The 13,932-nt window shown below is 47.2% G+C and overlaps 1 protein-coding gene across 3 annotated transcripts in view; it reads left to right on the top strand.

Moving 5' to 3' along the window:
- The first annotated feature begins 2,178 nt into the window (after positions 1-2,178).
- PLD1 (phospholipase D1) overlaps positions 2,179-13,932 on the top strand; it is a 90,368-nt gene continuing 78,614 nt past the window's right edge. Inside the window, exons 1-3 of one of the 3 annotated variants that reach the window (XM_067301617.1) lie at positions 2,179-2,244; positions 6,982-7,100; positions 12,966-13,065. The gene's annotated coding sequence lies outside the window, so the exon portion shown is untranslated. Of the gene's footprint in view, positions 2,245-5,579; positions 5,660-6,981; positions 7,101-12,965; positions 13,066-13,932 lie in introns of those variants that run through there. The other 2 variants (XM_067301616.1, XM_067301618.1) reach the window with 2 other exon arrangements.

Genomic DNA, 13,932 nt, shown 5'->3' with positions numbered 1-13,932 from the left:
GATGGTAGCCGGAGCAACAGGAACGAAGCCAAGCTACCCAGTCTAAATATTATTTGCAAATTTGGAATAGCAGAGTGGTTTCATACCAGACTAGCAAAGTGTATCACGGGGCCATGCGTTCTGAGCCAGGGCTGGGAATCCTGAAGCAACATTTACTGTCGACAAGCTGAGCCCCTTATTTTGCTATCTCATTCATTCACTTTGAAAGTAGTGCGAATAAACTTACAGCACAAATCTGTTGAAAAAGAAGAAGAGAGTAGCTGGTCAGGGTCCCAGTTTTGTCTGCTTTTCTGAAAACTGCAAGGGATTTTTCCTTTCCAGCAATTCTGGTTAGATGCAGGAATATTATACAATCGTTTTTGCAGAGCTTTGAGATAAGCAGTCATTTCTTTCTACCATTAAAACAACAAAAATGAAACTTATTATCCAAAAAAAGGCATAATTTCCTTCTCTTTGGTCTTCTGGTGTAGCGCTGAAGTAACACAGGAAACCGGAAGCGCTTCTGAAAACGGGACGAGTGACAGGCTGACCAGTGTTGCTGCATGCTGTATCTGTGCGCACTTATCTGTTACCTTCACACATCTTGTGGGGCCATGGCCTCCCCGCGCAGAAGCATTCCCGGCCTCTGCTCAGGCTCCGCAAGTCCGACAGCAGTGGTTGGGTGCACGGCGTGGTGCCGTGATTTCACACTGTCCTTTGCATCTCCCGTTGACTAACGCCCAAACACGGCAAATCATGGCATTTCCGTGGCATTTGCACCAACGAGCCCTAGGTTTGCGCTGAGCCAGGTAAGCGCCCGCTGACTTCAGCCTGAGGCTGCCAGGGGGACTCGAGGGCTGGCTCTGTTGGGCACTAGATGGCATGCGGCTTGATTTGGGGAATTTCATAGACAGACAGACACGGTTGTGTGAACTCGTCTTTTCCCTCTTCGGCTTAACTACATTCCTGACTCTAAAGTAGTCTCTTGCTTTAAAAGCAGAAGGAACTGCGATGTCAGGAGATAAGCATGTTTGGGTATTTCGCAGATCCTGGGATAGGCAGTTTGCTCACAGCAGCCCTCAGTTACTTAAGTCAACTTTTGCTAAATACACATATGCAGCTCTGAATCAGATCCAGTTGTAAATTTGACTCATAAAACAAGTCTGGAAATGCTTGGTTATTGGGAGGACACAGAGGTTTGGAGACAGGTGTCTTGTGAAGCCGTTCTTCAGTCAACATTAATGAAAATTCCAAGTATATGCTGTTCTTCTGCATAAAGATCTGCTGGAGGGATGCCAGCAATGACGTCTTGATGAAAAACAAACGCCTGCCCTCCTTGTATGAGCTCAGAAATCTGCAGCGCTCTCATCTGGAAATCCCAGCCCCACATGTCAGGAACTGTAGCTGTGGAGCAGAGTCTAATCCAACATGTTGTACTCATGTTGTTCAGCTGTCACTTGGGGAATTCAGAAAACTCACAGCAATGACCTTTCTCGAGTTTGCCTGGGATAATCAGATATCTGGCATGACTGACATTAGCGACTGCAGAAAGTTAAAAAATAAAGGCATCGGTTACTTTGTTATTGCAGCATTCTCACCAGTTGAACAAGTGGTCCATCTTGGGGTGGGCACCACAGGCTGCTGTATGTGTTAATTATAATTAAAACGCTGAAGAACCATTTCTGGTTTAGATTTACATTCCATCAGTAAGTGCTACAGAGGGTAAAACAGAATAATTCAGCACTTGGCTTCCACTATCATTTAAAGGTTTAGTAATGACTGACAACTTTAAGACTGTCTGCAACATGTGGAGCCTCTTGCTCTGTTTGTTAGCTTTTCTCTTTATATGTTTAAATAATTTCAGAAATCTGCAATAGGACACCAGTTGCCAGCTGAGAGGGTGCAAAAAGCTCATGACATGCACCCATTTGCAATGCTTTTCCTTTAACGTTTTCTTCTATTGAAAGAGGACTTGATGGATTAGCCAGGTAAATAGGCGTTGCTGTGCACTTAGGTAAATTCCGCTCAGTACATTGAATATGAGCCTCAGATAAACACGTGTGCTCGGTTACTTCCTTGGAAAAGTCATCCAGGTAAAGATGATCTATTCTGTGTTGTAGACTTGGGTACCTTTTCTGCCAAGCACTCTGTGACTTCTAATACTCCAGTCTTCCCAGATTTATGGAGAGAATTAAAGATAAAGGAAGATAAGAGTATACCACTCACTGGAAGTGCTCTTTCGGGGTCTGTGAAGCTGATGAGTTGGTGAGTCAAAATACAATGATTGCATGCACTCTATAGGGTTTTTGTGCAAAAGCTTTTGTTTTTATTCAACTGTTTTTTCATTTGTCCTTCCTTTTTCAGTTTTCATCCTATGGCAGAGCCTGTTTTTATGTCTTTTTTACTTAGACTGTGCAAAATGACTGGGAGTCTAAAAAAAAAAAAAGGAATACAGAATTTTTCTACTGCTTTTAATGGGGTGCACAAGCAAATTGGAAGCAGAGTAGTGGAGGACTGGGACTGATGTCAGTTTTGTGTTTGATTTAAATTCTAGAAAGACATTTCTTGTAGCCTTTTGGCATGTGTGCTTGCCAAAGAATAAAATAGCTTGTTGAGACTTGCTTTACACTTCCTCATAGATTTTCAGTATAACTGATGGAAAAATAAAACCTTTCCAATATGTCTTCTGTTGGGGGAGTTGAATCTGCTTTTGCCTCTGTTTTTCTTCCTTCCGTTCACCCGGAGGCCCTCTGTTTCCACGCACAGGGCGGTGGTGCTGGGTGGGTGCGCACAGTGCGTCAGGTCCTTCTCCCGGAGACTTTCTGGTCAAGGGAAGCGGAATGAAATCAGAGCCCTGGCATGTGTCTTTGCTGGATGGCATTCCTTCTGCCTCCTCTTCAGATCTACGGGGCTTTTCAGCTCATGGTGTCTCTAATCCTCTTGAGCCTTTTGTGGTTCATTTAACCCCACTTTTTTCCTGTTGTGATCGCTCTTGTGTGTCATTAAGAAGTGCTCTCTGGATCGCTCTTAAATGTCTTCTTTTCTCCTCATGTCGTACCCGTGTTTGTGGCTTACCAGCGAGATGTTGTGTTCACGCTGCATCACCCCGAGACCAAACAGCCGCACTAAGGGGCCAGAACTCCTCGGTGCGTCGTACCATGCTGTGGATATTGCCATGCGTTTCTGTATCGTAGCGGTGTCTTAGTAATACAGGCAGGAGCCAGGGCCACGGTGCATGTGGGTATGCATCTAAAATTGGATTGTGTCCCACCTGCCTATTTTTAGTGGCTGAACTCATTCTGATAGTGGCTGATATTTTAATTTTGCTAAGTACCAAATTGCTAACTGCTGGTTTTCTACCTGGTTGCTCTATTCACATGAAGAGAGACGGGTGAAAACTAAGCGGGTTGAGGTTGGGTATGTGCGGAAGTGACAATTTACAGGTGTGGTGTCATGGACAAGGTCAGCGTGACAGTGACAAATGCCTGAGGTTTCCTTAGTCCAAACAGACTGTTAACCAAACCCTACCTCTCTGCTGGCCTGGTGCGTGTGGTTGCTAGCTGCTGTCCTAGCACAGAGAGCGTCTGTTCAAAGCCATGGGGAAAAGCCCCGTTTTAATTAGCTACAGAACTATGTTTTAAACAACAAAATTGGCTCAGAAGTGTGCTGTGAAATAGAGTATGAACTAGACTGGGCTGGGTTTGGAGTTTGTTTATAGGGGCTGGCCACACTGCCACCAGGATAGCACCGTCCTTGCTGTTAAGCTTTAGGGCTGAAGCGCGGGAAGGCTTGGGGACTGCGCTTGCAGGACGTGCTTGCCAAGCGTGGTGCGGTAAGGAGCAAAGTCTGAAAGCTGCCTCCAGCTTAGCACACTCTCCTCCTCTCTGGAGCACTGAATAAACTCCTCGGAGTGAGTCATCCCTTGGATTTGCATGAAATCAGAAACTGAGGCCGTAGGGGAAATACTGACAGAACAAAAATCATGGCAATGTACTGGATTTCTGTCCTCAGAAAGATGGAGGGGAAGAAGATTTTCTTACATATTAGGACAGTCATTAGATTCTAACAGGAAAACTTGGAAAATTACAACAGGGGAGATAAAAAGGAAAACAAAGTAAAAACAGCTGCGTTACTAGTCACTGTGGGAAGAAGTGTGTGTCTCAGTAGTATCGTATGTGAATTCGTAGCATTTGAAATCAGAAACAACAACTATCTTGTCTGCATGCAACAATCTTGTCCGACCGCCTCTCTACCAGATGTGGTTGCAGTTTGTCCGGATATTTGTAGGTTTTTAAGCATGAAGGCCAGAATAAACTATTATGTTCTTCTGGTCCGACATGCTGTGTATGAGAAGCTGTAGGATTTATATTCTCCTTGAACAAGGGTAGCCTTTGGAAGGAGAAAAATCCACTCTTTCGTAAAGGTATTTTTAATTATGAGGATTCTACTTCACCTCCTGACAAGTTGTTTCACTAGATGGACTTATTGCAAATCCAGTTTTGCTTAATTTCAGATTCTGACACTCAGATCCTGTCATAACAACATCCTGAGAGGACTCAGGTGATGTCCAAGAAAACATTTTCAATTCACAAGAATAACTCTCCAATAGTATAAACAATGAGCCAAGGAACCAGCAAAGCAGCATATTGCAAAAGTATGCAAAGAAGCTGATTCACCTGATAATCAAAAATTAAAGTGATGAGCTAATTTGGAGCATTTTAATAGTGAGAGTGAAAGATGCCAGAGTTTAAATGAAAACATTCAGGACACTGAACTAATCCTGCCAGTACTATAGGCACATGTAAGCCCGAAAAGGAGTTTTTACCCAGATCCAGAGAATATCTGGAATGGACGCGACAAGCACTAAGCAAAATGGGAACACAGGAGAATACAGAGAAAAATACACCAGTTTTTCAAAAATAAGTACACCTATACAAAGAGAAGATGTGTGTGCTATAGCGAGAGAGATTTTGGAGTGCTTTGTGTATATGGGATCATATGTAGTGAGAACATCAAATAAAAGAAAATAGGCTTTCCTAAAGCTAATAGGCAGGAGAAACTCTAAAGAAACAGTATGTATCACTGTGCAAGAAGCAAACAGTGGCTCAGAGGATGAGATTTTTGCATATATTTAATTAAAACGGCAGGGAAAAAAAGAAATTAAAATGGAAGGCTTAGAGCAGCACCAGATCCAGAGACACGTGAGCAAGGCAGACTTGGCGGATACGCGGGGTCACTGAGGATTTCTCAGCGCTACGCTGACAAAAGAAAGTGAGATGTAAGCCAAAAGAAGCCTATTTATAATTATACAATGAATAGCATACTCCTTTCTCCCATTCAAAACCTACTTTACAAATAAGACATTAGGGAAAAACAGGCAGGAATTTCCACTCAAAACCCATTGTTTTTAATTTAAGCAAGTGAACATGTGAGCCTAGAGATATAGAACGCGCGACAAATGATTCACAGAGTAGGCACACAAGCAGAACAAAAACATGTCCAGCACAGATAACAAACTTGTGTTAAAACTGAAAAAAAATAACATATACAGTGTTTTTAGCTCCAGCCCGCCCATCTCGCCCTGAAAGGAGTGAAAGCCTTGTTGCAGGGCGGCAGGCCCCTTACGGAGGCGCAAACCCAGCCTCGCCTCGGACTGATCGGTCGCCGGATGAGCTGGATGGTGATTAAAAGCACCAGCCATTTAGCGGGAAGGGTGTTGGCAATTTTTGGCTGGAAGGGGAGAGGGAGGAGAGGGGAGCAGCAGGAAGCGGCGGGGCTCCCGGGGCAGCCTTGGGAGGGAAGTAGGTCCCACGGCAAGCGCCCAGGGGCGCCGCGGGAAAGCGAGAAGCCTTGAGAAGATTTCGAGGCGGAAGGGCCAGCCGATACGTGGAAGTTGTTGGTTGTGAGGAAACACAACTGGTGACCAGAGAAACAGGAACCAGGCGCTGTGCGGGCAGCGCCGGCGCCGCTGGGGCGCTGGAGGGGGGAGCGGTCCGTGCCCGCGCGCCCGCCGCAGTGGCGCGGTAAGTACTCCTTGAGACGGGGGGAAGAGCTGCAAGGCCGATGAAGAAGAAAGCCCGCTTGCTTCCGCCCCGGGGGGTGACTACGCGGTGCGCGCCGTGGGCTCGCACAGAGCTGGGGAGCTTAAACACGGCCCTCGGAGGGGCTCTGTGAGCCCGCGGGCACCGGGGAGTTAGTCTGGGCTTGAGGAGGGCTAACGTGGTGCCAGGGCTGGGGCGGCGAGGGCAGGCGCTTCGGGAAAGGCACGTGGCTGCCCGGCGCTTGGGATGCCAAGGGGCCGGCTTGGGATCTCGGCTCTGCCGGAAGAGGCTCGATGCCGGTGGCGGGATGTGCTGAGCAGACCGCCCGGCACGAGCGCGAGAGCCGCGGGCGGCTGGCGTGCTCCTGGAAGGGGCAGGAAGACAAACGTCAAAGGGAACGGGCATCCGATGAAGCTGAGACAGGCTGCAGAGCGGCGCGGGGCATCCGCTGCGCTCTCGTGGGCCTTGGCTCAAAGGACGAGAGCATCGTGGTGCCGCAGCTGCAGACTAACTCAGCGGTAGCTTCCCTGCCTTCGGAGACGCCTGCAGGCTCCCATCAGACATACGTGCTGCTCTGAGGTGCCGGATGAATGTGGACGCGCTCCCGGCCCCGAGGGCCGTGCGGTGGCGGTGCCACAGGCTGAGGGGCGGCCGTTGCCTCGCGGCAACAGATTATTGACATTGCCGGGAAAAAACGGTGCACACCGATGCCGGTCACAGGATAGACTCATCCCTTTTCAGTGCTTCACTGCTGGAAAACGCACATTAGGAGTTTATACAAGACGAAGGGCTTCTCTCAGGATTTTGAGTGGCTGTTCTTAGTGATTGACAAACTGGGGGTTGGCAAAATGGACTCTTCTTTCTCTTCTGGAAGGATAATAAATATAAATGTACTGTGATAAAGAGTCAAAGGAATATAACAATTTGTTACATGAATAAACTTGTTTAATTGTGTTCTCAGGCAGCGGTGACAAAGGATGCTGCAGTGAACGCCTCGCAGCAATAGAGTTTGAGGAGAGCGAGGAAATTAGATCCTGTTTCCGGAAGGGAGGCTCTGTGAATGAAGAACAAATCTGAAAGGTGCTGCTTCTTGCCTCTTTTTATGCTCAGAGATCAATATGGGGAATTACAGTGGAAGCTGCAGCTGGAGAGGGCACTAGGGGTCACCACCGTCTTATCTATGTCATCTGGATTTAATTCTAAAGTAGGATAAATATCATGATAGAAGCCAAAGCCAGGCTATTCTATTTTTTTTGTGGGCTAGACAGCTTGCATTTCCATTCTTTGTTTTAGTTTTGTTTTTTTTTTCCCCTGCCTGCCTGCCTTCTGTTTGTCCCTCCCTTAAAACAAACCATATTACTCTCTGTAGGATGCAGCCGGGGGATGCTGTAGAAGCAGGGCAGTTGCCTCAAAATTCCCTCTGTGCAGATCCCATTTATTTAGAGCAGAGGTCAGGCAAATCGCAAACACGAAGCAAGTCAGACAGAATCACATAACAGCCTTGGCATGTATCTGCACGTACTGCAGAGCAAACCCACTGCTGTAATGAATAGCACCCTTGTAGTCACTAGAATAACTCCTGATACGTTTTGCTCTGCCTGGCCAGTAGTCCCATGTCTGCGAATCTTTCTCTTCTCCTTTTTCCCCAACTAGATAGGCAGCCCTGACTTCTCTTAAAACTAGTATCTGCTTTAAAAGGAGGATTGGGTGTCTGGGCTGTGAAGAGGACCTGAAATCCTCTTCTCTGGGACCTTTACTGACCTCAGGTCTAGGAATTAGCCTTTGGTATGGGCTGAATATGTTGTCTGATTTTTGAAATAGTGCACTTTTTTTCCCCCACTTTAGAAGTGGGATGCAAGGTGTCTAGGGAGAAAGAGGTTTCCCCCTCCTCCCTGCCCCCAAGGCAGGTGATCTGTCTAGAGGCAAATAGACAAGTTTTCTGGCACACAAGCCCTGAAGAAGGAGCTGTACCCCCTGGCAGCCTGTCTTTTTTTCAGCTGTAGTAGTTGATCTTATAAAACACAGCTTCCTCCTTCTCCTCAGAAGTACGTTAAACTGTGAAATCTCTTGCTGCGTGATGTTACAGATAATGAAAGTTCATGTGACCTCAAAACCTGACTGGTCAATTTAATGAATGAAATAGCTGTCAAGGACAATTCAAGTGCAAAGATAACACTTCTGGCTTGGAAAGTCCCTTATCTGCAAACTGCTGGAGACAGCAAGAGTACCAGAGGGGTTTCACCATAGCCATGCCTTGTTCGTATACTCTTTCCTAAGCATCCGTTATAAGCCAGTTGTTGGGATGGCACCCTGGGATTAGATGGATGTTCAATCTAACCTGATGTATCTACTCTTACAGTCTCTTGTATATGTTCTTAGATCACTACAGCGATGATAAAACTGCCTGGAGGATGTTACTGTAAAGGCTGTTTCCAGAGCAGCTTGCAGGCAAGTCCAGACCTGTAGACTAAGCTATGCTCAGGGCTAGTGTAAGCTCAGGAAGCATGTGTCTATACTGCAGTTTCTGCTGCTGGCTTTAGCCAGCTAAAGGCCTGGCTCTCAGCTGCATGTTAGCTGTAACAGCCGAGAGCTAGTTTAATGCGAGCTCAGGTATGTGTGCTGCAGTCGAGCTATGATCCAAAGGTGGGGGAGTTCTCTGGCTCCCTATTTTAGGATTTTATGTAACTCCCAGCTTATATAAGCTTTTGTCTGTTAACAAAATGGGTGGAGCATATCATCTCGCTTAGATTCATCGTTAAAGAAACACTCATTACTTAACTCTTACTCCAGTGCTCATTACATACTTAAAAATATTTTAGTTAGTTCCTTTCTCGTTATCACTAATAACGTCCCTAGCTGACAAGCGGTTATGGACTGACAATAAAGTGTGTAATTCACCTATTTAACGAACTACATCTAAGAACACATTTAAAAGCAATGCTGTTGAAGCGCAGAGGGGAGAAACTGGGCAAATGCCAAACCCTGGCCCCTCGCGTTGTCACCGGGCCATGCCCTGTTTTCCTCTATCTCTCTCCCTCCTGGCAGGAGAGCACTCAGGGTGCTGCGGCGGGGGAGGAAGAAGCCCCTCTTCCCGGCTGTCCCGCATTGCTAGCAGAGACCCCAGCCTTGGCAGCAGCCAGGTATCTCCTGGGTGCCAGCTCCTGGCACGGTTTGGGTTCGCGGCAGGCCTGCGGGGGAGTGGAGCTGCCGAGCTCCCTGCAGGGCTGAGGTCCCAGGCCCAAAGCTGCAAGTCGTGCTGGACCCTCTGGATAACTAACCACCTTTCTGGATCTGGGCTTCAGTTCTCCAGCAGCTAAAGGCAGGTCATGTCTCACTATGTGGGAACGGCAAGGCATTAGATGTTGTCGGATGCCCAGATTCTGTGGTGGAGAGGACCGTGTAAATTGTTTTAAGATGAACTTGTTAATCTCATTGAAATCCAGCGTTCATATTACTGTATGGCTTTAAATAGAAAAATAACGTGTGTCTGTTAGCTTAGTACCACATGGAGGAAGCAGAGAGTGTAAATAGTCTCCTAATACCTTCATATAGCTTGAGGTGCTTGTCATTCCTTTAAGTTTTGTGAATTGCTGCAAAAAAAGCTCCTGTATCTCTCTCTCTCTCTCTCTCTCTCTCTCTCCTTTTTTTTTTTTTTTGCTTCTGTGCACTGTCATACAGCATTGCCTCTGCCGCTCTGTGTCTGTCCTGCGCGTTGTCACATAGCGTTGCCTCGGCCGCTCTGTGTCTGTCCAGATGAGCCGCCTCCGCACCGCAGCTGCTGTGCAGGTGTAGGGCAGCAGCCACACGGTGGCATCCAGGTATTTGAAGAATGATGTGCAAGGGAGGAAACTGGCAGGACTTTTCTTTTGCCTGCCCTAAAAGCGAGTTAGCAACACAAGAACGCCACCAGAAATAAGCCCGCAGCAATGAATACAATTTCCATCCCCTGGGCCTCTTAAGGGGTGACACAGAGTGGAGACGTGCTGCTGCAGGAAAGATTAAGCTGGAAATGGCATCTGATATTTTCTTCCATACTTTTTTTTTTTTTCAATTTCATTCCACCTCCCCCCTAAAAAATCAGTGAGAGCTTTATTTTTGTTTCCATGGGAAATCTGTGAGAGGGGGAGGGTGGGAAAAAAAACCTGAAATATTCTAGCCAAACCCAATGTTGTTTGAATTCTGAAAAGCCACCCGGCTGCCTCATGGGAACTGCAGGCCAGGGATCTCGTTCTCCCTTTGCTGTCCGGGAGGAGGCCCAGTGGCTGGGTTGCATCTTTCAGGCTGTGTCACGGAGAGCCTTACTCCGCTGCACAACAGTGCCAGAAACGGCAAACCGGAGCTGAGAGGATATGACTACAAATCCCATAAGGCACAGTGGCCAGAGCAGACTGTCATGTTTAAGAGCTTTTTGCCAAAACTTCCTTCCCCACCCCTTCCTCCGAAGTTAGGAGGAGAATTGCTTTTCTTCTTGAAGGTTGGGGGAATTAGTTAACAGTCTGTTTGCTTGGGTTTTTTTTCCTTTTGCAATATCATTCTTATGAAGAAAACCAATAAAAATCAGCTTTAGTTTTTTAGGATGGCTCAATGACGATTTGTTGCCCCTGGTTAGGATGGGCTGCTCCAGCCTTGGCAGCATCCCCAGTGGCTCTCCTCAGCCACCCTTTGCCCTCCAAGCCCTTTGGGCGCCCAGTGTGGGACACCACCGGCTTTTGCTGGGGTCACCCCATGCATTGAGCAGTGGGGATCCCGTTCCGCTCTCCTTGGAGGTCATGGTGGTTTGGGCTTTTCCTCTGCACACCTCATCAGCGTGGGTTCAGGCACCTTCTCTTTGCAGTGTTCTGAAGCAGCCACAGAAAAACACATTTTTAGCTCCCAGCTCAGTTCCTAGTGAGGTGTATGCCCAGATATACAGGGTACAACCCTGCTGTCCTGAAGAGCTGCAAAATCATCGTATGCCTATTTTAAATGGGAAGGGTACATGATGATCAGAAAACCCAGCAAAGAAGTGGTGGATACCGCCCTGCTTGCAGGCAGGACTGGATCTCTCTATAAGCAGTATGGCTTAAATAGCGGTTGGCGTGGGCTGCAGAAGCAGGAGGCGAGGTGGGGCGTGCCGGGCTGCGCCGGAGGCTGGCCGCACGCCACGCGGCGCTGCGTGGTGTCGGGGATGGCCCTTGCCTCACCGCCCGGCGCTGCAGCCCGTTCCTCCCTCCCCTGGCACTCAGCAGGCTCCTTCCGCAAAAGGCACCCAGATGGGGGGGGGGGGAAAATTATATTTTCTGGTTTCCTTATGATGTACAGCTGCCTTCTTCCTCATTTTGCTGTTTTCACATCGAAAGTCAAACTGTACGTATCAGCGTGCACAGAGGCACTAGTAATGGGCGGATCTTGCTGATCAGGAAGGTCGAGCAGTTAGGCTGGATTTCTAAATGGAGCTGTGAGGCCCTTTCTGTTTAATGCCTGTTTAATCAAGGCTGAGGCTCCAGAGAAGTCATGTGTGTTAGGCGAGTCATTAACCCGTGAGCTGACTGGCAAGACCTCATGAGGACTTCGCCAGCCCAGCCTTTCCCTGGGCTCCAGACCTCGCCAAAGCAAGGACAAACCAGAAGTCCCTCATGTATACAACTGAACTCTGCCTCCCCTCGGATTTTCCCCTCCAGCCTCAGTCGCTTTGCAGAGGCACCCAGTGTTTCTACCACAGGTCCACGCTCAGTGCCAACAAGCATCTCTGCATCTAAAGGTGAAATATAAGGAGGAAAAAGGTCTTTCCGGTTGTTTTTAAAAGTGAACGACAAGCAGAAACATGTTCAGCCCAAGTAACGGAGATGTTTTTTGCCATCTTTGATGCTTCATGTAAACAAGGATGTAAACTGTTGCTGTAAACAGTTTCAACTAAAGTGCATTTAGATCACATCTATGTTCACTGAGTCAGACTGATTTCAGTCATGACTCCACTGAGATCGCTGATGAATTTGGTCCTTTGTTTTTCCTGCTTTAGCCGTCTTTGCCCAGTGACAGTCCTATGTGAAATCCTCCCTCACTTGTTTCTCTCCAGAAATTCAGTTATAATAGTGCAAGACCCTACATCTTGATACACTTGATAGCTTCTAGATGCAAGTTTGTGAACAGATGCCTGAGTTGTAGATGATGATAGTAAATACTCTGTGCTTGTGTGGAAATATCAAGTTTAAATAAAATCTCAGAAGCTCTTCTTAAGCATCCGTTGATCAGCTTCATACCATCCTATGAGGAAGCTATTGTTTCATATGTGGAGCCTGAGTTTAAAAAACTTTCCAACTAATCGTTATCAAAACCAGGACTAGGTCCCCCTTCTTGGGTTCCCAGAGCCTCCGCTCAAAGCAGGCAGATAGCAGGTAAATTTGCAGGAAATGACACTGCCTGGTCTGAAAAGCATTCCCTCTTGGGCTCTGATCCTTGGGCAATACTGATTTTGCCCTAGAGTGGGAGGGTAGATGGCTCGTCCAGGTGCAAGAAAATGGTCTGAGAGGCCTGAAGTTCATGGCTCACTCTTGCATGCTCTTGCTCTCTGAGGCCATGGTTTGGTTTGCACTTTTTCCCGGTGTTGGCTCTGGCTTAAGCAGTCACTGTCTGCCCCCCAGTTGTTTGTATCGGCCCCTCTCCTGTCCCACAGCTGTTTGTGATGCCAAGCGGTGAGCACCTTTACATAAGAGGTCCTTATTTAAAAAAAGGAAAAAAAATCATTTATTTTCACCCTCAGCTCGATAACTGTGTTTATTGCGCAGCAGTACAAGCTCTTAGCTGGCCTTAAAAAGCTGTACTGCCAAAATTCTCTAGATACTTTGTATATCCCCACTTTTGGGCAACTCATTAGACATGACTCTGAAAAATTTTAAGGAGAAGAAGAAAAAGAGGAAAAAAAATGCAGCCAAAAAGATTCCTAATATTCGTACCTTGGTTTTACAGAATACAGCGCCATTGATCCAAACGTGACTGCCATGCAGTGCATTCCTTGCACCAGGATCTCACGTTAAATAAGTAAACTTCGCACTGTCCTGTAACAAAGGTAAGTGTCCCCAGAAAGGTGGAAGACAGCTTCTGAGATCAAAAGTCAGGTTAGAACAGAGAACAAAAATATTCTGACCTTGCTGGTTCTATTGTCACTAGGCAACACTGTTTTCTTCAGAGCTCAAGATATTTTAAAAGGCATATGCCAAGCATCCGCTTGAATTGCATTTGAGACAGGGAAGGTTATGGAAAGGTAACAAATCCCTAATGGGTATGGATACCCCCCCCTTCTATCTTCCGTAAGAACAGCATAATTATGGGTGGAGAATATACTTTGTTCTGATGCTTGGTAGAAGGGAAGTGTGATACATAGATGCCAAAATACTTACTGAAAGTGTTTGTTTGCTGCTCATGCTGGTCTAGCCCCACTCACAGTGGCTGCCAAAATAAATCTAATGTAATAGGAGAGAAATTAAATATTCATTAACTGAACTAAGGTTTATGTATTTGCAAAGATTGCTAGAATTCAGCTAGCAATTTGTATACATTAAAAACACCAAAATAAATGCTGGGCTAGGTGAAGAGACCTGGCGGGCAGGGGCTTGTATGAGGAGAGTTGTTCGTCTCTGTGTTTAGGATATCCCCTCTCCGCACCCACATGCATGGAGAGGTGATCCATGATGGGAGAGGCCCCTCTAAGCAGGGAGTCCCCGTCCTCCCATCCAAGGAAGCCGGGGGGTCATCCGTGGGGAATGGCCAGGGACAGTGCAGCCGGGCGGTCCCGGGCCGGCAGGACCTTAAGGGCCCTCCCCACACCGTCCTTCTGCTGTTTCCCCTCCAAAGGCAGTGTGTCGGCACTAGCGTGAGATCCCTTGACCCCATGCCCAGAGCTTTGCAGTGTGGGGTAATGTGTCTTTCTTTAAGT

The sequence above is a fragment of the Apteryx mantelli genome, chromosome 9 (assembly GCF_036417845.1).
Source record: "Apteryx mantelli isolate bAptMan1 chromosome 9, bAptMan1.hap1, whole genome shotgun sequence".
NCBI lineage: Eukaryota > Metazoa > Chordata > Aves > Apterygiformes > Apterygidae > Apteryx > Apteryx mantelli.
This window is presented reverse-complemented; position numbering and strand designations above follow the sequence as displayed.